The sequence below is a fragment of the Cervus canadensis genome, chromosome 3, assembly GCF_019320065.1.
Source record: "Cervus canadensis isolate Bull #8, Minnesota chromosome 3, ASM1932006v1, whole genome shotgun sequence".
Classification (NCBI taxonomy): domain Eukaryota; kingdom Metazoa; phylum Chordata; class Mammalia; order Artiodactyla; family Cervidae; genus Cervus; species Cervus canadensis.
The window spans coordinates 54,546,252-54,568,842 of record NC_057388.1 but is presented as its reverse complement, the minus strand read 5'-3'; positions in this window follow the sequence as shown (position 1 = coordinate 54,568,842).

The following is a 22,591-nucleotide window of genomic DNA, read 5'->3' as shown; positions in this document are numbered from 1 at the left end:
TGTTAATGATTTTTGCATCTATGTTCATCAGTGATATTGGCCTGTAGTTTTCTTTTTTTGTGGCATCTTTGTCTGGTTTTGGAATTAGGGTGATGGTGGCCTCATAGAATGAGTTTGGAAGCTTACGTTCATCTGCAATTTTCTGGAAGAGTTTGAGTAAGATAGGTGTTAGCTCTTCTCTAAATTTTTGGTAGAATTCAGCTGTGAAGCCATCTGGTCCTGGGCTTTTGTTTGCTGGAAGATTTCTGATTACAGTTTCGATTTCCTTGCTTGTGATGGATCTGTTAAGATCTTCTATTTCTTCCTGGTTCAGTTTTGGAAAGTTGTACTTTTCTAAGAACTTGTCCATTTCTTCCAAGTTTTCCATTTTATTGGCATAGAGCTGCTGGTAGAAGTCTCTTATGATCCTTTGTATTTCAGTGTTGTATGTTGTGATCTCTCCATTTTCATTTCTAATTTTGTTAATTTGGTTCTTCTCAGTTTGTTTCTTAATGAGTCTTGCTAATGGTTTGTCAATTTTGTTTATTTTTTTCAAAAAACCAGCTTTTAGCTTTGTTGATTTTTTGCTATGGTCTCTTTAGTTTCTTTTGCATTTATTTCTGCCCTAATTTTTAAGATTTCTTTCCTTCTACTAACCCTGGGGTTCTTCATTTCTTCCTTCTCTAGTTGCTTTAGGTGTAGAGTTAGGTTATTTATTTGGTTTTTTTCTTGTTTCTTGATGTAAGCCTGTAATGCTAGGAACCTTCCCCTTAGCACTGCTTTTACAGTGTCCCATAGGTTTTGGGTTGTTGTGTTTTCATTTTCATTCATTTCTATACATATTTTGATTTCTTTTTTGATTTCTTCTATGATTTGTTGGTTATTCAGAAGCGTGTTATTTAGCCTCCAGGTGTTTGAATTTTTAACAATTTTTTTCCTGTAATTGAGATCTAATCTTACTGCACTGTGGTCAGAAAAGATGACTGGAATGATTTCAATTTTTTTGAATTTTCCAAGACCAGATTTATGGCCCTGGATGTGATCTATTCTGGAGAAGGTTCCGTGTGCACTTGAGAAAAAGGTGAAGTTGATTGTTTTGGGGTGAAATGTCCTATAGATATCAATTAGGTCTAGCTGGTCCATTGTGTCATTTAAGGTTTGTGTTTCCTTGTTAATTTTCTGTTTAGTTGATCTATCCATAGTTGTAAGTGGGGTATTAAAGTCTCCCACTATTATTGTGTTACTATTAATTTCCTCTTTCATACTCGTTAGTGTTTGCCATACAAATTGCGGTGCTCCTATGTTGGGTGCATATATATTTATAATTGTTATATCTTCTTCTTGGATTGATCCTTTGATCATTATATAGTGTCCTTCTTTGTCTCTTTTCACATCCTTTATTTGAAAGTCCATTTTATCTGATATGAGTATTGCGACTCCTGCTTTCTTTTGGTCTCCGTTTGCATGAAATATTTTTTTCCAGCCCTTCACTTTTAGTCTGTATGTGTCTCTTGCTTTGAGGTGGGTCGCTTGTAGACAGCATATATAGGGGTCTTGTTTTTGTATCCATTCAGCCAATCTTTGTCTTTTGGTTGGGGCATTCAACCCATTTACATTTAGGGTAATTATTGATAGGTGTGGTCCCGTTGCCATTTACTTTGTTGTTTTGGGTTCACGTTTTATACACCTTTCTGCATTTCCTGTCCTAAGAGAAGAATCTTTTAGCATTTTTAGAGCTGCTTAGTGGTGCTGATTCTCCAAGCTTTTGCTTTTATCTGTAAAGCTTTTGAATTCTCCTTCATATCTGAATGAGATCCTTGCTGAATACAGTAATCTAGGTTGTAGGTTATTCTCTTTCATTACTTTAAGTATGTCCTGCCATTCCCTTCTGGCCTGGAGGGTTTCTATTGATAGATCAGCTGTTATCCTTATGGGGATCCCTTTGTGTGTTATTTGTTGTTTCTCCCTTGTTGCTTTTAATATTTGTTCTTTGTGCTTGATCTTTGTTAATTTGATTAATATGTGTCTTGGGGTGTTTTGCCTTGGGTTTATCCTGTTTGGGACTCTCTGGGTTTCTTGGACTTGGGTGGCTATTTCCTTCCCCATTTTAGGGAAGTTTTCAGCTATTATCTCCTCGAGTATTTTCTCATGGCCTTTCTTTTTGTCTTCTTCTTCTGGAACTCCTATGATTCGAATGTTGGGGCGTTTCACATTGTCCCAGAGGTCCCTGAGGTTGTCCTCATTTCTTTTGATCCTTTTTTCTTTTTTCCTCTCTGCTTCATTTATTTCCACCATTTTATCTTCTATCTCACTTATCCTATCTTCTGCCTCCGTTATTCTACTCTTGGTTCCCTCCAAAGTGTTTTTGATCTCATTCATTGCATTATTCATTTTTAATTGACTCTTTTTTATTTCTTCTAGGTCTTTATTAAACAGTTCTTGAATCTTTTCAATCTTTGTTTCCAGGCTATTTATCTGTAACTCCATTTTGTTTTCAAGATTTTGGATCATTTTTATTATCATTATTCTAAATTCTTTTTCAGGTAGATTCCCTATCTCCTCCTCTTTTGTTTGACTTGGTGGGCATTTTTCATGTTCCTTTACCTGTTGGGTATTTCTTTGCTTTTTCATCTTGTTTAGATTGCTGTGTCTGGAGTGGGCTTTCTGTATTCTGGAGGTCTGTGGTTCCTTTTTATTGTGGAGGATTTACCCCGTGGGTGGGGTTAGACGATTGGCTTGTCAAGGTTTCCTGGTTAGGGAAGCTTGCGTCAGTGTTCTGGTGCGTGCAATTTGATTTCTTCTCTTTGGAGAGCAATGGAGTGCCCAGTAATGAGTTTTGAGATGGGCCTATGTGTTAGGTGTGTCCTTGGGCAGCCTGTATGTTGACGTTCAGGGCTATGTTCCTGCGTTGCTGGAGAATTTGCGTGGTATGTCTTGTTCTAAAACTTATTGGCTCTTGGGTGGTGGTTGGTTTCAGTGTAGGTATGGAGGCTTTTGGACAGTCACTTATTACTTAAAGTTCCATGTAGTCAGGAGTTTTCTGGTGTTCTCAGGTTTTTGGCTTAAGTCTCCTGCCTCTGGATTTCAGTTTTATTCTTCCTGTAGTCTCAGGACTTCTCCAACTATACAGCCCTGATAAGAAAACTTCTAGGTTAATGGCTAAAAGATTCTCCCCCGTTAGGGACACCCAGAGAGGTTCACAGAGTTACATGAATAAGAGGAGAGGGAGGAGGGAGATAGAGATGAGCAGGAGGAGAAAAAGGGGGACTCAAGAGGAGAGAGACAGATCTACGCAGCTGTCTGTTCCCAGAGTGTTCTCCGTAGCCCAGTCACCTACAAAGATTCACAGAATTGGATTGGGAAGAGAAGGGGAAAGGAGGAAATAGAGGTGTTCTGAGGTAAAAAACAGAGAGTCAAGATTGGGAGAGAATAATCTTCGGTTTAAAAATAGGGCTTCTCTTCTTTTTTTTTTTTGTAAGGTTATAGTGTATTGAAAATGAAAAGTAAGGAGTAGTAGAGGAGTACTAGAGGACTTTAAAAGAAATAAGAGAAAAAGAAAAATAGAAAATAGAAGAGAAAAAGGAAAGGAAAAAAAAGAAGAAAAAAAAAAGAAAGAAAAAAAAATTTTTTTTTTCCCTAATTAAAAAAATCTTAAAAATCTATGGAAATGAAAGTTAAGGAGTAATGGGGGAGTAATAGGGGATTTTGAAGGAAAATAAAAGAGAAAAAATAAAAAAGAAAAAATAATAAAAAAGAAAAAAAAAGAGAAAAAAGTAAAATTATATCTAGGAGTTTCTCTGGAGCTGTTGTGGTCAGTGTGGGTTCGGTTCAGTTTCAGATAGCTCCTCGTTCCAGCTTACACTTCTCGATATCTACAGGCCCCTTCCGGTGTAGTCGGTGTTTTCTACAGGGATTTTAATCTGTTGCACCAGTCCCTTCTGAGGCGGTTCCCTTTGTTTGTTTGGCTTCTGTTTGCCGGTCTCTTCAGTGCCTCATTTCCGCCCTGACACAGGCGGGCGGAGGTGGACTCTTATTCAGGTAGCTAGTTCCATCGCTCTGCGGGGCAGGGAGGGGCTGGCGCTGCCGGGAGGGGCTGGCGCTGTGGGGACGGACTTGCGCCGCGGGGACGGGCTGGCGCTGCCGGGAGGGGCCATGCCGCTTTCTCCGTCTGCGCTGCTCAGGCTCCCGGCTGTTCTATATGGAGCGCGGCCCGCGCTGCGCGAGGTTCCAGCCCTCAGGTGTTCCACAAAAGCGCGGAAGGAAAAGCTGCGCCTGCTCTCTGTGCCTTCCCCGTCAGAGCGGTCCAGGCAGCCAGGGGCTTGGTGGGCGCACTCTCCCAGGTGTGGCGCGCCCACTCCCTTCCGCGGACCCAGTCTCAGTTTCCGCTGGCGCCAGTCGGGTGCGCGCGCCTTCCGCCCTCCGCGTCCCCAGCCCCAGTCCCCACCCGCGCCAGTCGGGTGCCTGCGCCCTGTGTCTCGCCGCGACCTTCCCCTCCCCCCTGCCTCCTGCCTCCGGCGGGGCTGGGCCGGTCCGCAGCCTGCGAGCTCTTCTCTGGATTTTCTCGGTCTCTTTGTTCTGCGAACGGCCGGCAGTGTGTTTGGGCCGGTTGATTTACTCTCTCTCCTTTGGTCTCCCACAGTTCAAGTTGGCAACTCACGGAAGCTCCCTCCGATTGTCCTCAGGGCACTCAGGCCCGGACCCTACTCCAAGCAATGCTGCCTAAGATTCCCTTCCCGGGACGGATCTCCGTCCTTAGCTCTTTTGTCTCACTTTTAATCTTTTATATTTTGTCCTACCTCCTTTTGAAGACAATGGGCTGCTTTTCTGGGCGCCTGATGACCTCAGCTAGTGATCAGAGGTTGTTTTGCGAAGTTTGCTCTGAGTTCAGTTATTCTTTTGATGAATTTGTAGGAGAGAAAGTGGTCTCCCCGTCCTACTCCTCCGCCATCTTGGCTCCTCCTCCGGCACTAAGTGAGTTTTAGCGGATATTCTTTGCTTCCTCAGTGTTTGTGTTGGATTTGGAACCTCCAAGCCCAGCAATCCTGCCTGTGCCATCAAGTACCCAGAGTGACTTGATGACTTTTGTTGTTATTTGCTCTTTCTGTTTTATGCAGACATTGTTCTCTCAGACATTCATCACTGCAATATAAATAAGCATCTTTTAAAAGCTAAAGCTCCAATACTTTCATTTGATCAGAAATCCCTTGGTTTAGTTGCTAAGTTGTGTCTGACTCTTAATAGCAAAAAATTCTCTGGCTGTCAGTGGTTAAGACTCCATGCTTCCAATGTAGGAGGTATAGGTTCAATCCCTGATCAGGGAACTAATGATTCCACATGTCCAGCAGCCAAAAAAAAAAAAAAAAAAGAAGAAGAAATCCCTTAGTGACAACTTAACCTGGATTGCAGAAGTTGACCCAGCATGAAAACCTGTTTCCACCCTTCAGCGCTTGCGACCTATATCCTAGAAGGAGTACTCAGGTATTAGTACCCTTCTATTTTCTAACTTGGCCACTGTGGGTCCTTCAATATGGAGAAAGTTCAGTGTTCCAAAGAGGAAATAATGAGTCTGAAATGTATCAAATCAAGAGTATTGTAAGCTGCCTGACCAGCTACAGGTATAGAAAAGGACAACTCCGTGCCATGCACTCTTGTCTGAGAAAAGTTGCTTGACATCTTTTAGTCTTTTCTCCATGAGAGCTTATTTCCTTTTTCTCCATCCATAACGAATCTAAAATCCACATCCAAAGAGAAAGGAAAGGAGAAGAAAAAAGACAAGTGTGAAATGCACTCCTAAGTCACATCTTAAAATCTATACTTTGCTAGCCAGAGCCTAATAAAGCAGAGGTTCTATGGCCTCCTAGCAAGGTTCAATTTCAAAAGGTGACCGGATATGCCTTAGACTTTTGCTACAACCACGATGATCTGACTCATCAATTTTCAGCATCAAAACTACAGCCCTTTCTCTGATCTCAATAAGAAATGACTGGGAGGCAGCTTATAAAATATAACTGGCAACTTGAGCTGAGAATGAATATAGTAGTTTGCAAACCTTTGTAACCCTGAAGTTTATGTCTGGTTGCCTACCTGTGCTAGGGAGCAAGAGGACACGGGTCATGGTTAAATGCCCTGAGCAGAACAAGTGAACCTCACACCTTTATTTTAAACATTACTCTTCCTCCAGTTTCACTCATCCCAGTGAATGGAGGCCCCATAGTAACCTGGAAACCAATGATAACTCTTCCCTCTGCCCTGGTTTCTCACATCCAAATTCCAAATATTATTATAATTAACTCACCATTTATTTCTCTACAAACTCATGCCTCCAACGAACCTTGCCTGGATTCCTAAAACGGTCCTCAGAATATCTTCCTGGCTTCAGTTATGGTCCCTTGTGGTGTATATTTCACTGCAAGTCAGAATAATCTTTCTGAAAGGCAGAAATCCTTATAATTCTCAATGTCCCTATTGTCCTCAAAAGCCCAGAATCCTAAACATTTTTATCTTTCCCCAGTCCCCCTTTCTCTGTACTGAATTAAATAGCCCCTGATTCTCCTATTCTCTCCTCATGTTTTGACCTATGGTCCTGTTTTCCCTGTAATATTTTCTTGCCTTACAGCTTGCTCCCATGTATCTTTTAAGCCTCAGTCTTCCTTGATTAGGCTCTTCTACTCCTGCCCCTTTAGTTCCTTCTTGTAATCCTCATTTCACATCCCTGTGATAACTGTAGGTATATCTTCATCATGAGAATGGACATTCCATGATAACTGTAGGGGCAGAAAAAGTACCTCAGCTTTTATTTACTCTCATATGCCCATGACTCCATAATGTTTGCTAAATGAAAGGATGAATTAACTTTTCCACACTCTCTGAGATCTAGGGCCATGAACAGCCAGCTGAGAAGTATATTCTCTTTTCCTAGCCTACCTGGAAATTGAGAGAGTGGTTGACAAGATGAAGCACAGATGTATCCCCCCAAAAAGGGGAAATATGGGCTTCCACGGTGGCTCAGAGGTAAAGAATCTGCCTTCCAGTGCAGGAGATGCAGGAGATGAGGGTTCAATCCCTGAGTCAGGACGATCCCCCAGAGTGGGAAATGGCAGCCCATTCCAATATTCTTGTCTGGAAAATCCCATGGCTAGAGGAGCCCAGTGGGCTACAGTCCATGGGGTCACAAAGAGTTGGACACAGTTGAGCACGCATGCACAAAAAGAAGAAATAGATGGAAATTGCATGTTCACAGAGAAGATTGGGCTATTTTGGGGGAACATTATCCTTTTCCTGGCTTTGGTCTGAAAGCTTCAAATTGGGGAAAGAAATGAACATGGGATAGGAACTTTAATTACAACCTGATGTTTGTAGAAAACTATGTAGAATTAAGATGTAGAAGTAGTTTAAAAAAAAATACTGGGGCAAAGAAAAAAATGTCCTAAGCTTTCAGGAAGCCTGAGAAAATACAGGGTTGGCAGAACTGAAAACATAGAATCATCTTTTACATTTCTTCTCCCATGTTCAGTCTTTCAAAATCCCTAATTCCGACCTGCTGACTGGCTTTCCTTCCTTCCTTCCTTCCCTCCCCACTGGCCACACAGTTACTGTGAGCCTATAACATGCCAGCTACACTTCAGGTGGGGAGGATATAGTGGTATCCACCATTGTAAAAGCAAAACCACCAACTTCATGGAGCTCATATTTTAGTAGAGACAATAATAAGTAAATAAATGAGTAATATTAATATAATGTCAGGTAGTGATAAGTGCTCTGAAGAAAAACAAAGCAGACTGAGTCATAAATAGTGACTAGATTTAGGTATGGGGAGGACAGAGGGAATAGGCTATTCAAGACATAGGGGTCAGAGCAGATTCTCTGAGAAGATGTCAAAGAAAGATTGCACTGTGCAGAATTAAAGAGACAGGAGATTTTATTCAAGACTACTATACGGAGGTCAATAGAAGAATCAAATTGAATTCTGGTGACACCAAAGGCAGGAGAATTTTTAATTACTGAGTTGAGCTAGTGGAAAAGCACTAGAGGATATTAGGGGGTAGGCAGGCAAGTGATTTAGCCATCTGTGTTTGCTAATTTTCCCTTAGAGAATTTAGGCTCCTGTCCTCCCATGGAGACTGGAAGACAGTGGCGCCATCTTCCATGATGATTCCATATCAAAGGGATGGTTCCCAGGTCCTTGAGAAACACATTCCTTGGTTGTAAGACTGGCAAGAGGTAGGAAGATATACACCTCAAATGGGACTGAGAATTGAACACTACCAGTTTTCTAAAGTAAATGCTGAAAGAAAAGGGAGGCCAGGGGTCTACAGTCAGGAAGAAACTCATGTAAAGCTTAGTCAAGCTAAGGGGAACATTAAAACCATGTTGGTCACAGGTAGCATTTGGGCAGAGAACTAGAGGAAGTGAGAGGGAGAGTCCCGAACAGATCTGAGCAAACACTGGAAGCCGAGGCAAGGGGAAACACAAAGGCCACCTCAGAACATCAAGCTTGAGGTTGGAGGGGCAGTCAAAACAGGCTAACAGGGCTACATTAGCCATATTAGTGGAGTGAGGAAGGAGGGAGCTGGGCTGTGGCTGAAGCCAGACAGCTGTGCCCAGACCAGACCAGGGAAGTTTTTCAGGGAAGAAGTTTGGGATTTACTGTGAGGACCCTGGCAAGGCGTTGATGAGTTTAAAGAAGAGAGTTTCATAATCTACACGTAAAAGGACCTCCAAAGCTGCTGTATGAAAAGTGGATTCAGGGGTTGGTGGGCAGAAGCAGGGAGACTAGTTAGGAGACTGCTACAGCAATGTGAGCAGAAATCTTGGACTAGGGTGGTAATAGAGGCCTTAGGGAAGTTGGACATACATGAAGATGTATATTCCTTGCTGAAGAAATGGATAGAGGTAAAAAATAGGATGAAGGGAAGCTCAAAATTTCTGACCTGAGTGACTAGGTGAATATTGTTGCTGCCATGGGATGGAGAAGCCTGGATAGAGAGCAGGTTTGGAGGCTAGGTGACAGATATAAAATGAAGATCTCAGTGTTGGATATGTTATATATGAAGAGCCAAGGAAGTATGTCATCTAGACCATTGCATTTATCACCCTGTAGCTCAAGGGAGAAGTCAGAGATGGAGGAAATTATTTGGGAATCACTGTAGTGTAGGTAGTACTTAGAGCTAGACCAAATTTCCTTCAGGGTATGACAGTGTGGAGAAAGTACATTTATTTTTCAAATTTGCTTTTATCTGGCAAGGTTCTGTTTACTGACTCATCCCAGCTTTTTTTTTTTTTTTAATCCATTTGGATTAATAGCTACTCACTCTTTCTTTCAGTAAACATTTCTTCTGATGCATCCAGGTTTTCAGGCAAAAGCAAAGCAAGTGTTTTAGTCTGCTCAGGCTGCTATAGCAAGGTGCCATAGAGTGGGTGGCTTAAAAACAATAAAAATTTATTTTAGAATTCTGGAGGCTGAAAGTCTGAGATACCAGAGAGCAAGCTCTCTTGTGACTCATATAAGGACCATAATCCCTTTCATGAGGTCTCCAACTTCATGATCTGTTCCAATCCTAGTTACTTCCCCACCTCCTAATACATCAGAGGGTAGGATTTCTACATATGAATTTTGGGAGGACACAGTCTTTCCATAACAGCAGGGTGCTGAATATGTTTTAAAGAATACATCTGATGTTTGTTTCAAAAGTTTATATGAAATAGGAATAATCGGAAAAAGCAGAATTGTGTTTGACTTTTATAACCTTTGACTTCGCCAGTGGCTCAGATGGTAAAGAATCTGCGGCAATGCAGGAGAACCAGGTTCAATTTCTGGGTTGTGAAGATCCCCTAGAGAAGGGAATGGCTACCCACTCCAGCATTCTTGCCTGGAGAATTCCCAGGACAGAAGAGCCTGGTGGGCTACTGTCCATGGGGTCACAAAGAGTCAGACACGACTTAGCAACCAACAGTTTCACTTTTACTTTTATAACCTCATTTTAAAATTTAGTATTTTTTAGAATACAAATACACTTTGAGAGAGAAGACATAATAATTTTCAGTCTTAATACTGTCATGGCCAGGCTCTGAACTTGGTATCAGCCTCTATAAGAAACAAATACCAGCTCATTTTTTTCAAATCTGGTTTTGAATCCTCTTCTTAGCATTAAATAAAACAAAAATGACTCTACATAAATTACTAATAACACTGTACTAACTGGTGATGCTTTTACTTCTTTATTAATTTTAATCAGTAGTAGATGAAACTTAATGGATTTTAAAAATCAAACCTAGATGAGGTTTTCTCTTCACAAAGAGAAAATCTCCAGACAATATTCTACTATTGTGCCCTAAACTATTTATTTTATTTTCACTTTTTTTCTACACAGTTATCGTTGTTCATTGTTCAGTTCCTAAGTCAAGTCCAACTTCTTGTGACCCCATGAACCACAGCATGCAAGGCTTAGTTGTCCTTCACTGTCTCCCAGAGTTTGCTCAAATTCATATCCACTGAGTTGATGATACCATCCAACCATCTCACCCTTTGTCACCCCATTCTCCTCCTGCCCTCAGTCTATGCGGTTGAAAAGAGTTAGACACAACCTAGAGACTAGACAATAACAATTGCAATAGTACAGGTAAAGTGATGATTAACAATGACAATGGACCATGGGATTAGCAATGGAGGTAGTGAGACTTGACTAAAACATTTTGAAAGTTCAACTGGTAGAGTTTGAAGAATTGTATGTGGATTGAGAGAGAAAAGAGTTGAGGATGACCTCAAAGTTTTTGGCCTGTACAATTGGAAGAATTGGTGTTACCATCTCCTGAATGGTTGTTGAAGGAACAGGTTTGAGGATGAAGATAGGAAATTTGTTTTAGAACATTTTTTTCTTTGAGTTATTTTACTAATACATATTTTAAGAGTAAATTAAGAATGTAATTTCCCCCTTGTCATTTTGAAAAATATTTTATTGAAGTATAGTTACTTTACAATGTTGTACTTCTACTGTGCAGCAAAGTGAATCAGCCATGCATGTACCTATATCCCCTCTTTTTTGGATTTCCTTCCCATTTAGGTCACCAAAGAGCATTGAGTAGAATTCCTGTACTATACAGTAGGTTCTCATTAGTTATTTTAATATATAATATTAACTGTATATATCGACAGAGGATGAGATGGTTGGATGGCATCACCGACTCGATGGATGTGAGTTTGAGCAAGCTCCAGGAGTTGGAGATGGACAGGGAAGCCTGGCCTGCTGCAGGCCATGGGGTTGCCAAGTGTCAGACACAACTGAGCAACTGAACTGAACTATGTATTTATATGTCAATCCCAATCTCCCTATTTATCCTACCCCTCCCTCTCCCTCTTGGTATTTGTACATTTGTTCACAACATCTGTTACATCTTCGTCTCTATTTATGCTTTGTAAATATGATCATCAGAAAAAAACAAATATCATATATTAATACACATTTGTTTCAGGGCATTTTAAATTTGATATACCTACTATAACTCCAAGTGGGGTTATCAAGAAGGCAGTTAAATTCATGAGTCTGGAGTTCAGGGTTGAGGTCTAGGGCTATCTGTTTGGAATCCATCTACCTCTACCTGGTGTTTAAATGAATGAATGAGCACCAAAAGATTGATGCTTTCTAACTGTGGTGCTGGAGAAGACGCTTGAGAGTCCCTTGGACAGCAAGGAGATCAAACCAGTCAATCCTAAAGGAAATCAACCCTGAATATTCATTGGAAGGACTGATTCTGAAGCTCCAATACTTTGGCCACCTGATGCACAGAGCTGACTCATTGGAAAAGACCCTAATCTTAGGGAAAATGGAGGGCAGGAGGAGAAGGGGCTGACAGCAGATAAGACAGTGGGATGGCATCACTGACTCAAAGCACATGAGTTTGAGCAAAGGACAAGGAGGCCTGGCATGCTGCAGTCTGTGGGCTCACAAAGAGTTGGACATGACTTAGCTATTGAATAACAACAAAGTAGACAGTGTCTAAGGACCAAGGGCAAGGATGCTGCCTCCATGTTTATAATTGGAAAGATGAGGATGAACCAGTTAAGGAGAATGAAAAGCATGTTATAAAGAAGAAATTAAGTAGAGTGGTGTTCTGGAAACCAAGTAAAAGAAGCATTTGAACGAGTAATCGACTGTGTCTGATGATGCTGATAGGACTAGAAATAAGGACTGATCATACAGCATTGCATTTAGCAACATAGAGCCATTGGTGACCTTGGCCAAGCAGTTTCAGAGCAATGGTGGGGCAGAGGCCTAGGTTTAAGACAGAACTGGAGGAGAGAATGTGTTAGCATCAGTGAATATAGAGAATTCCTTTGAAGAATTTATTATAAAGGAGAGCAAATGAAAGAGGTCTTGACTAGAAGAACTGAAATCAGTAGAGTTTTGTCACTTTTTTTAGATTAGAGAAATGCATGTAATGGCTGAAAACTGGTGGTCAAAGACAGAAATCTTGATACTACAGGAGAGAGAGGGGTGAAGGGAGAATTGCTAGAGCCATGTCTTTGAGTAGTGAAGTAGGCCTGGGATTATCCTCAGAGATGATGCCCTTAGCTACAACATGAGACCAAGGGTCTCTCTCTCTCTCCCCTCATCTGCTCTTTCTTCCTCTGCTCTTCATCCCTGTCTCTCTTTCCCTCCCTCCTTCTCTATATTCTATGTCCACGTCTTCCCCCCAACACACACTTTTTGTCAAAAAATAATTTAAGATGTCTTACTGGCAGTTTTAATTAATTGATTAAAATATGAAAAGATGGGGGGAAAATCTGTCAAGAGCTTGACTTCTTCAGCAATAAGTAAAAGTGTTGAATTTATTATCTAAGATCCCTAAAATTATTAAAATCTCAACTTGCAATATATTAATTTCATAACTTTAATTAATTAGTTAACTACTGATCCAAAGATGACCCATTTTTTATGTTTGACTCAAGTATGTGATGCTTAATCCATTTATTTTTTATGTAGAACATACTATTCATTTTCAAAATGTTTAGGGTAAATACTTTTGATATTCCATCATAGTATGGCTTACATATGATTTTTAAGAATGTTTAATAGGGAATAGATTTGCATGGGATTTAAAACTTTTTCTTATCAACTCTATTTTTTCTAAATAAAATGAAGTATACAAAATAGTGGTAAATACTAAACTGAACTATACATAAAAAGAAACTACACTTGGAATTTTAAATAATCTCTTAAACATTTTTATTCCATTATCTTCTTTAACCCTCTAGGTAAATGAAGCTAACGTGCATGATATTGGAATTGAGGTTCCTCTGCAAATGAGAGTGAATGTATGAATTGTTCATTATATGCTAAAATATAAAATAGATGAATTTTTATCATCCTTATCATCCTTTAAGTGTTCTAAATGGTCCCTCTGGAGATCTCTCTCTCATTCTTTCTTTGGTCCATAATGAGCTGTGAATCCTATTATGTCTCTTAAAAACTTTCACTTTCTATGAATTTTCTGAATTTTCTTACAAATGTAACACTTCCTTAATTTACTGCAATCACAAGAAAAAAAATCAATTTCAAAGATTTTATTTGTAAAAATTCCACATTGCCCCACAGATTTTGAAACACACCTGGTGTATGTGTGACCCCAGTGAGTTCGCTACAGAATGGCTGGACAGTCAGCAAGCCTTTGATTCTGTACCCACAACACCAAGTGGAGAGAGGCATATTGAGGCATATTGCCTCTTTTGAGCATAAAAATTGAAATACTTCAGACTATTTTTGTCAACCCAGCATATAAATGCCAAATAAGCTGTGTCGTCATTTCAAGACTGGACTAAACATTGGGATTGGTTCTGAAAATGTGTTGTGTGTCACTTAATGATGTTTAGTGATCTCATTAAAATCAAATCAAACCAAATCAAAAATCCTCCATCAAAGTTATGTTTGAGTCTAGCTGTCACTCTGTTTTTCCCCTTCAAAGCCAGACCCTCTCCTAGCACCCTGCTCAGACTGCTTTCTCCACTTTTGAGCTCTGAATTCCAAACTCAAGGAGGACTTTTTGATCCTTTTCTCTCTTTGACCCTGGCCATTTCATTTTTTTGTCCAAACACCTCTAACTGAACTCTTCTCCCTTTTGCTCTCATGACATTATTCTCTCAGTTTTACTCCTGTGTTTACAACTCCTTTATTTTCAGGGTACCCTAATACTACCTTTCCATTAATAGTGATATTTCTCAGAATTCTTCGTGACCTGGCAAAAGAGTGACCTTAAAAGTGCTGACTGCACGTTAAAGACATGAGAGCTATAACTTTAATTGATTGACATTTTAATGTATTTAGAACTTTGGTTATAATAGAACAAATATAAAAATAATTGAGAAGGTAGGAAAGCAATAACTTGATCAGAGAAAGCTCAGCATTGATATGGACAGAGCATAGGTCACAGGTCCTAAAATGATGTGAAGATAATAAAATGCTTGACAGTCAGTGGCTTGGACCACTGGATCCTCATCCCCTTAAATTTTGGAATTCATGATATAACAAGCACTAAATACTGTCCTCAGCTTGGTTAGTTAAGATGATAAATGTCTCCCTATTAGTGAGTCTTTTTCAACCCCAGAAACATATACAATTAAGAATAGGAATGTTTAGAAGGTCATAGCAGTGTGTAATTGTTTTTATGATAGACAATCTGTGATATTTATTATTATATATAACTTATATTACTTTTAAAGTTTGTCATAGACAAATTTAGGCCAGTTTTACAGTTGGTATTGACAATGGATAAATAATTATTTTGATTTGTAATTTTTTTTTATAAAAAATGTTTTCTTTTTTTACTTGCTTTTTTTGTTTTTTTTTATTTTAAAAATTTCTTTTACATTTCTTCTTTTTTTAACGTTTTTTTTCTTTTAACTTTTATTTCTTATTTATCTCTTTTTTCTTTTTTTCAAACCCTTGTATCGAGGGCTGACTTTCAATAGATCGCAGCAAGGGAGCTGCTCTGCTACGTACGAAACCCCAACCCAGAAGCAGGTCGTCTACGAATTTGACTTGTAATTTTAAGTTGAAATCTCTGGCACAAATTGGGTTTGGATCATTCACTACTCATTCTGAATTTGTTCTACAGTATAAAAACTAGAGGGCTAAAATTTACATTTTTTCACACTCCCTTGCAGCCACATTTCTATGTCTCGATTGAATGCACTTGAATAAGACTTGGATTCAGAACTGACAAGCCTGAAGTTAAGGGAATCCACTATGGGAAGTCAGATTATTGCAGAATCATCATGGTTCTAGAGCCAATAGTTGTAGAGGTAGCTTCCTGATTCACCAGGCAGTAGCTTCCTAATTTGACATCTTCCTAATGGTGTGGCTTCCTTTAAGAGTCAACACCAGACCACACCTTCCTGATTCTTCACCAACCACCTGCCGCAGAAGGAACGGCAGCCTATGTTTTTCATTCTCCTGTATTTTTGAGCATGCTGACTTCTGCATTTAGGAGGCCTTCTCTTTCTCTGCCTGAATCATATAAACTTGGTTTTTCAGACTCAGTCAATACATTAGTTTATTGTGGAAGATTTTCCTAATATCCCCTACCCTCACACCCTACTGCCCTGGCTGTTAGGTCACCCGTACATATGTTCTCTTTTATACTTTGTTTTTCTCCAACTTATTGAATGACACACTCCACTACACTCCTGGTTTACTTGCCTAGTTTTTCATCATGTAGTAAGAATCTTGTGGACCAAAACTCTCTTTCTGCTTTTGTTTCAACCATTAAACCCAAGCCCTGCATGTGATATCTGACACATAGTAGGCATTCAATACATGAATAAATGAAATAATGAATAAATGGATGACTGAGTGCCAGTCAGGGGATTCAAATTACAATTTGGTCTTTTCATTAAAATAACTATTTCTAAACACATATGTGAAAATATTCCCAAAAGGAAGAATCTAATTACTCTGTGATTCAAATGAAGTAGCAATCTAATCCACTTTCGTACAGTTTTCATGATTATCAGGCCCATAAAACACCATTGAATTCCCTAATTCTTCCTTTTTTGATAAGAGCCCATTAACTTAACTGAAAAGAGGGCTCAGTGCCAGGTTTTGTTTTGGGGTGAGGCAAACACGTAAAGTGTTCACCAAATGTTTGGAAAAGGCATCAATTCAGTTAAGTCGCTCAGTCATGTCCGACTCTTTGTGACCCCATCAAACGCAGAACGCCAGGCCTCCCTTTCCATCACCAATTCCCAGAGTTTACCCAAATTCATGTCCATCGAGTCGGTGATGCCATCCAACCATCTCATCCTCTGTCGTCCCCTTCTCCTCCTGCCCCCAACCCCTCCCAGCATCAGGGTCTTTTCCAATGAGTCAACTCTTTGCAAGAGGTGGCCAAAGTATTGGAGTTTCAGCTTCAACATCAGTCCTTCCAATGAATATTCAGGACTGATTTCCTTTAGGATGGACTGGTTGGATCTCCTTGCAGTCCAAGGGACTCTCAAGAGTCTTCTCCAACACCACAGTTCAAAAGCGTCAATTCTTCGGCACTCAGCTTTCTTCACAGTCCATCTCTCACATCCATACATGACCACAGGAAAAACCATAGCCTTGACTAGATGAACCTTTGTTGGCAAAGTAATGTCTCTGCTTTTTAAGGTAAAATGATGAAGAAGATTTGTTTCTTTAATAACTTTTGGTTTTGGTGCTCAGTGGCTAAATTCTGTCCTACTCTTTGTGATCCCATGGACTGCAGCATGCCAGGGTTCCTGGTCTTTCACTATCTCTCAGAGTTTGCTCAGATTCATGTCCATTGAGTCAGTGATGAGTGTAGGATTTAAAAATTCTGTCTTGTTTGTTCAGTTGTGACCAAAGGAGAAACAGAACATGGGCTCAGGTGGTTGGAAGAATTTCTCAAAATGTTAGATTCAGAATATAGAAATTTTAGAATTGTGGCACACTAAAAAATAGGATTTTTCATTCACTGAACTTCTATGTGTGATTTAGGTAATGATAGTTAGGTTTTGATACCAACAGTATTGCTGTGGGGGAAGCAGAAAAATGCAATACAAAAGAAAATTTTGCTACTTGTATCTGCTGATGACAATATATGATAAATTGAATACAGTGGGATTTTAATATCTGAATTGATTAAAATTATTTATGTCTTCCAAACATTTAACTAAACAGGTATAAAGATAACTGATAATCTTCTATTTTTTTCTGATGAAATAGCCAGAATGTTTGTATGTGGCAAATTACAGAGTAGTCAGGAAAAAGGCACATAAGAGTTAAGATAGTTTCATACTGCTAACCCATCTATAAAGCCAGGTCAAGGAAACCTTTAACCTTTTAACCTCATACAGTTCCTGCGGTACAGTGAAAATCTTGTTTGCAATAACAAAAAAATAAAACTTTTCACTTTCTGTTTCTCAACTGGCTGTTATTGGATATAATGGTTTTCATCAACAAAATTAGGGACCACAGTTTCTCCTTCAGCATCTTCTAGCTACAGCCATGAATCCACTAACACATGCTCTCATTTTTACTGATGTACACTGCTCCTAACATTGCTTTGGGCACCATTCATTCATTCAAGAAATACATTTTCTGTGCCTCTTCTCTACCTGGCACTGTTGCAGGAACTGAGGAGCCAGTGGTAGAAAACCAGAGACATAACACTGGCTTTTTTGATTTATAGTTGTCACCTGGAAAAGAGAGACATACAAATAATGTTAAACAAAGTAAAGATAGTAATAAGTACTGTGACAGAAACTAACAGAATGATGTAAGGAAGATTAACAGTAGACATGGTCTTCATGGGCTCCCAGGTCACCACATCCTTGCACGTTGCTTGGCCTCCCCAGGCTGTCCCACAGTTTCCCTATGACGTTGACAGTGTCCCCTCACCTCATGCTGAACAGAATTTTCTGGAAAGATGCGCTCCAAGTTGTCTTATACTCTGCTTTCTAGCACCTGATGTCCTCCAAGCACCTTCCCCTCTTAAGAGGCCCTTCTATTTATTGAAACAATACTTAATACCCTAGACTGAAGTATTTGCATTTGCTTTTGCATGACTTGAATCACCCGGATGTTCCTGAGAACACATGTGAATATTTATCCAACTGTTTTGAGACTGAAAGAGTCACTGTGGTAGTCACAAATAGAGGAACCAGCTCTTCCCCAGTGAATATGCTGCTTATTTTATGTGGTCAAAAATAAAGAAATAGGCAGATAATTTAGATTTGGAATTTTTACAGAACCCCATTAGCACCATTATATGGCCATTTAACTAAGTAACAGAAGCATGGCGGTCTTCTGGGTTTACCTCAGGAAAATGAGTTCAAGTCTAATTGCTGGTATTTACGATACTTCCTTTAAGACACTGTGGATATTATGTTTCTGACAGGTAGGTTCACCCCCAATCAACCCAAACAGAAACAAATGCTTTATCTTACTCCCCATAGATCTTGAGGTTAAAATGGAAGTGTGCTGTAGAATTATACATTGATACTGTTTTTCCTTAAATTTAGAATAAACTAATTTTTTATGAGGATGAACTATATGTCAGAAATTACCCAGTGTAGACAAAACTGTCTTTATGTTGCCAATGGACAATGAACAGAAGGTAAAAAAATTTATCCCCAGTCACCCTGGTAATAAGTATTACTGGAGTGAAAAAATGAAGTCATTTGATAGAATGCCCTATTCTCTTTCTCTTAAATCAAGCAGAAAAATTTACAATGTGACTTATGCTATATATTTTTTTGAAGATTGGTATTCAAATACCTATAGTCAGTGTTCTTTAAGAAGCAGAGATCTGAATAATTTGGTTCCTGCTCTTATCCCCAGGTGGATCTATTCTCACTTGATGTACACACTGTCCTCTTAAAATCTATTTTAAATCAAGAGTTCTTAGATTAACATGAAAGAGTGGAGGAATGCCCCTCATTTAAAGAGTCATAAATTGGCAAAATTTTTTGCAAACTAGCCAATGTTTTGCTCTTAGAAAGAAGGCTGTGTAGACTCCTGTGGTAATTTTCCAAAACATTTGAAAAATACTCAAACAAAGGCTTAGGAATGTTAGTTGTTTTATTCAGTATTGTCTCCAAGGAAACTACTCTCTCTCTCTCTCTCTCTCTTTTTTTTTGTAGCCTGAGAATGACTGTGTAGGAGGGATCCTGTGAAAGGACCTGTTAAATTATGATAAATATTCATTTGCTCATTTTAGCATCTGGATAGAGACTTTTTTACACTTTGAAAGATACATTTCAAAAGAAACTTTAATTGACTTAGTGAACTATCTTTCTACCAACAAGAAAGATAAGTAAATTGGGGCCATATATTTTTTCATATTGCAAAAACATAAAAAATACCATAAAGGGAAATCAAAGTAGTAACCAACCGGTAGAACTGCTGAGATAGTTGCAATATTTTTTCAAACACTTTAGCAGAGCAATATTGATTTTCTACACATATGTATGCAGAAATATACAGGTGTTTACAGTCTTGGTATAGTTTGTAATGAATTTTACAGGTGTTGCAAACAACAGCAGCAAACCATGAGTGATTAGCATTTCAAATCCAAAATGGATAGAAGGTGTGATGAAATAGCAAATTATACTTTTTAATAAGTGTATTGTTCTGCTGAAAGAGATTATTATATTCACAGACAGGCAATTTTGTAGTGATGAATTATTGTTTAAAAGCCTTTTCCCTATTATATTTTTGGTAAGCAGTTAACAAATAACTGCTTAGCTAATTTTTATGTATGCATTTATAAATCTTTGCTATTGTTAAATTTCACACCAAGTAAACCAATATGTTTTTGATTGTATATGTACCTCCCCCATTTTTTCTTTCATTTGAAATTTCCAAAACAGTGTAATTTTTCCAATCATGAAAGTCAAGCATAATATGAAAAAGATGGCAAGGTTGAGGGCATAATCTTAGGGTTATACCTGATGTCCTTTTTAACCAGAAGCACTAATCAACATGTAGAATACCATTGTCACTTTGTCTTCAAATACTGAAACATTTGCCATTGTTCCCTCAAACTGTGAGTAATTGCAGGGAAATTTTTCTCTTATCTGGCACCTCTTTCAATCTTCAGGTCTCTAAAAGTCAAGGAAAATTATTCTACTTACTATAGATTTTTCCCCCAAACAAGATTAAGCATAAGAGAAAACTAGCTTGTTTATTTTCAAATTGGAATTAATTAATAGGTCTACATAGTATTGAAGTTTTATGTTTTAAAGTTTAATATTCTCATTTTAATTGTTATAATCATCTCAGGGTTCTGGAGTCTATTATCAGTAATCATTATAATTTTCTGATTAATCAATAGTTTTAATGTTAATCACTCCTATAAGCTGCTTATTTAAGTGATGGATGAAGGCAGAGATGATCTAGTTATGGAAATTTAAGGTATGCAGGAAGGGTGGCCATCAAATAAAACAGTCTCTGTCAAACACCTGAAAGATAAACTTTGGATATTTTCTTTGAAAGTTTAGATAGAAACTAAACTGTTTTACCTTAAAATGTTGCCTCCAGCTGCACTGAAATTTTAAATATAATGCCATGTTCTTGGATGAATCATGCCATCCTCTCACTCACATCAAGTTGTTTCAGCTTAATTTTTCAAAATACTTCACTTGTAATGAACTTCCATTTTTCACCTTTGGATGATTTCTACCTTGGGTTAATAACAGGACAATGGTAACTGTGTTTTAGTAAGATCTTTTTCTCCATGTAGTTTTAAACAATAATAGCTAACATAAGGCATAGATACTTGGAATAGTTTACAACTTTCTGTCCTCCTGTATCTTACCAATACTTTACATTCATATTTATTCACAACTTCCCTCCACCTACAGAGGCAGTTTCTGGAACAAGAGCTATTTTGTCCCGTACCTTTAGTAAATCCATACCCTACTGAGGAATAAGAAAAAATAAAAGGCAGAATAGTCTTTTGTTATATGAACACCCTGTCCAATTTTCTCTCAATGTTCTTTTATCTGTTTTACTCATTAAATGTCAGTAAATTATCACCCCCACAGAAAGCAGTGAGTAAGTACAGTACAAAAAGGGTTTTTCTTTGAAACCCAGTTCTGTATAATTGTGCTTACCTTTGAAGATTCAGGTCTTCTATGAAGATTATTTATTTCTTTGGTAGTAAGGCTTTCTTTTTTAGTCCTGCATGGGGTAGTTCGGACCCCCTCTGTGGATTGTTGTTCCACAACAACAATATGCTGGACTAAATATGCTGGACTAAAGTGGGAAAGAGTCTGAAATGCAATACTTGGATGCAATCTCAAAAATGACAGAATGACCTCTGTTCATTTCCAAGGCAAACCATTCAATATCACAGTAATCCAAGCCTATGCCCCACCAGTAATGCTGAAGAAGCTGAAGTTCAACGGTTCTATGAAGACCTACAAGAACTTCTAGAATTAAAAACCAAAAAAGATGTCCTTGTCATTATAGGGGACTGGAATGCAAAAGTAGGAAGCCAAGAAACACCTGGAGTACCAGGCAAATTTAGCATTGGAGTACAGAATGAAGCAGGGCAAAGGCTAATAGAATTCTGTCAAGAGAGTGCACTGGTCATAACAAACACTCTCTTCCAACAACACAAGAGAAGACTCTACACATGGACATCACCACATGGTCAACACTGAAATCAGATTGATTATATTCTTTGCAGCCAAAGATGGAGAAGCTCTATACAGTCAGCAAAAACAAGACCAGGAGCTGACTGTGGCTCAGATCATGAACCTTATTGCCAAATTCAGACTTAAATTGAAGAAAGTAGGGAAAACCACTAGATCATTCAGGTATGACCTAAATCAAATCCCTTATGACTATACATTGAAAGTGAGAAATAGATTTAAGGGACTAGATCTGATAGACAGAGAGCCTGATGAACAATGGACAGAGGTTTGTGACATTGTACAGGAGACAGGGATCAAGACCATCCCCATGGAAAAGAAATGCAAAAAGGCAAAATGGTTGTCTGAGGAGGCCTTACAAATAGCTGTGAAAAGAAGAGACGCAAAGGAGAGAAGGAAAGACATACCAATTTGAATGCAGAGTTTCAAAGAATAGCAAGGAGAGATAAGAAACCCTTCCTCAGCGATCAGTGCAGAGAAATAGAGGGAAACAATAGAATGGGAAAGACTAGAGATCTCTTCAAGAAAATTAGAGATTCCAAGGGAATATTTTATGCAAAGATGAGCACAATAAAGGACAGAAATGGTATGGCCCTAACAGAAGGAGAAGATATTAAGAAGAGGTGGCAAGAATACACAGAAGAACTGTACAAAAAAGATCTTCATGACCCAGATAATCACAATGGTGTGATCACTCACCTAGAGCCAGACATCCTGGAATGTGAAGTCAAGTGGGCCTTAGAAAGCATCACTATGAACAAAGCTAGTGGAGGTGATGGAATTCCACTTGAGTTATTTCAAATCCTAAAAGATGATGCTGTGAAAGTGTTGCAGTCAATATGCCAGCAAATTTGGAAAACTCAGCAGTGGCCACAGGACTGGAAAAGATCAGTTTTCATTCCAATCCCTAAGAAAGGCAATGCCAAAGAATGCTTAAACTACTGCACAATTGTACTC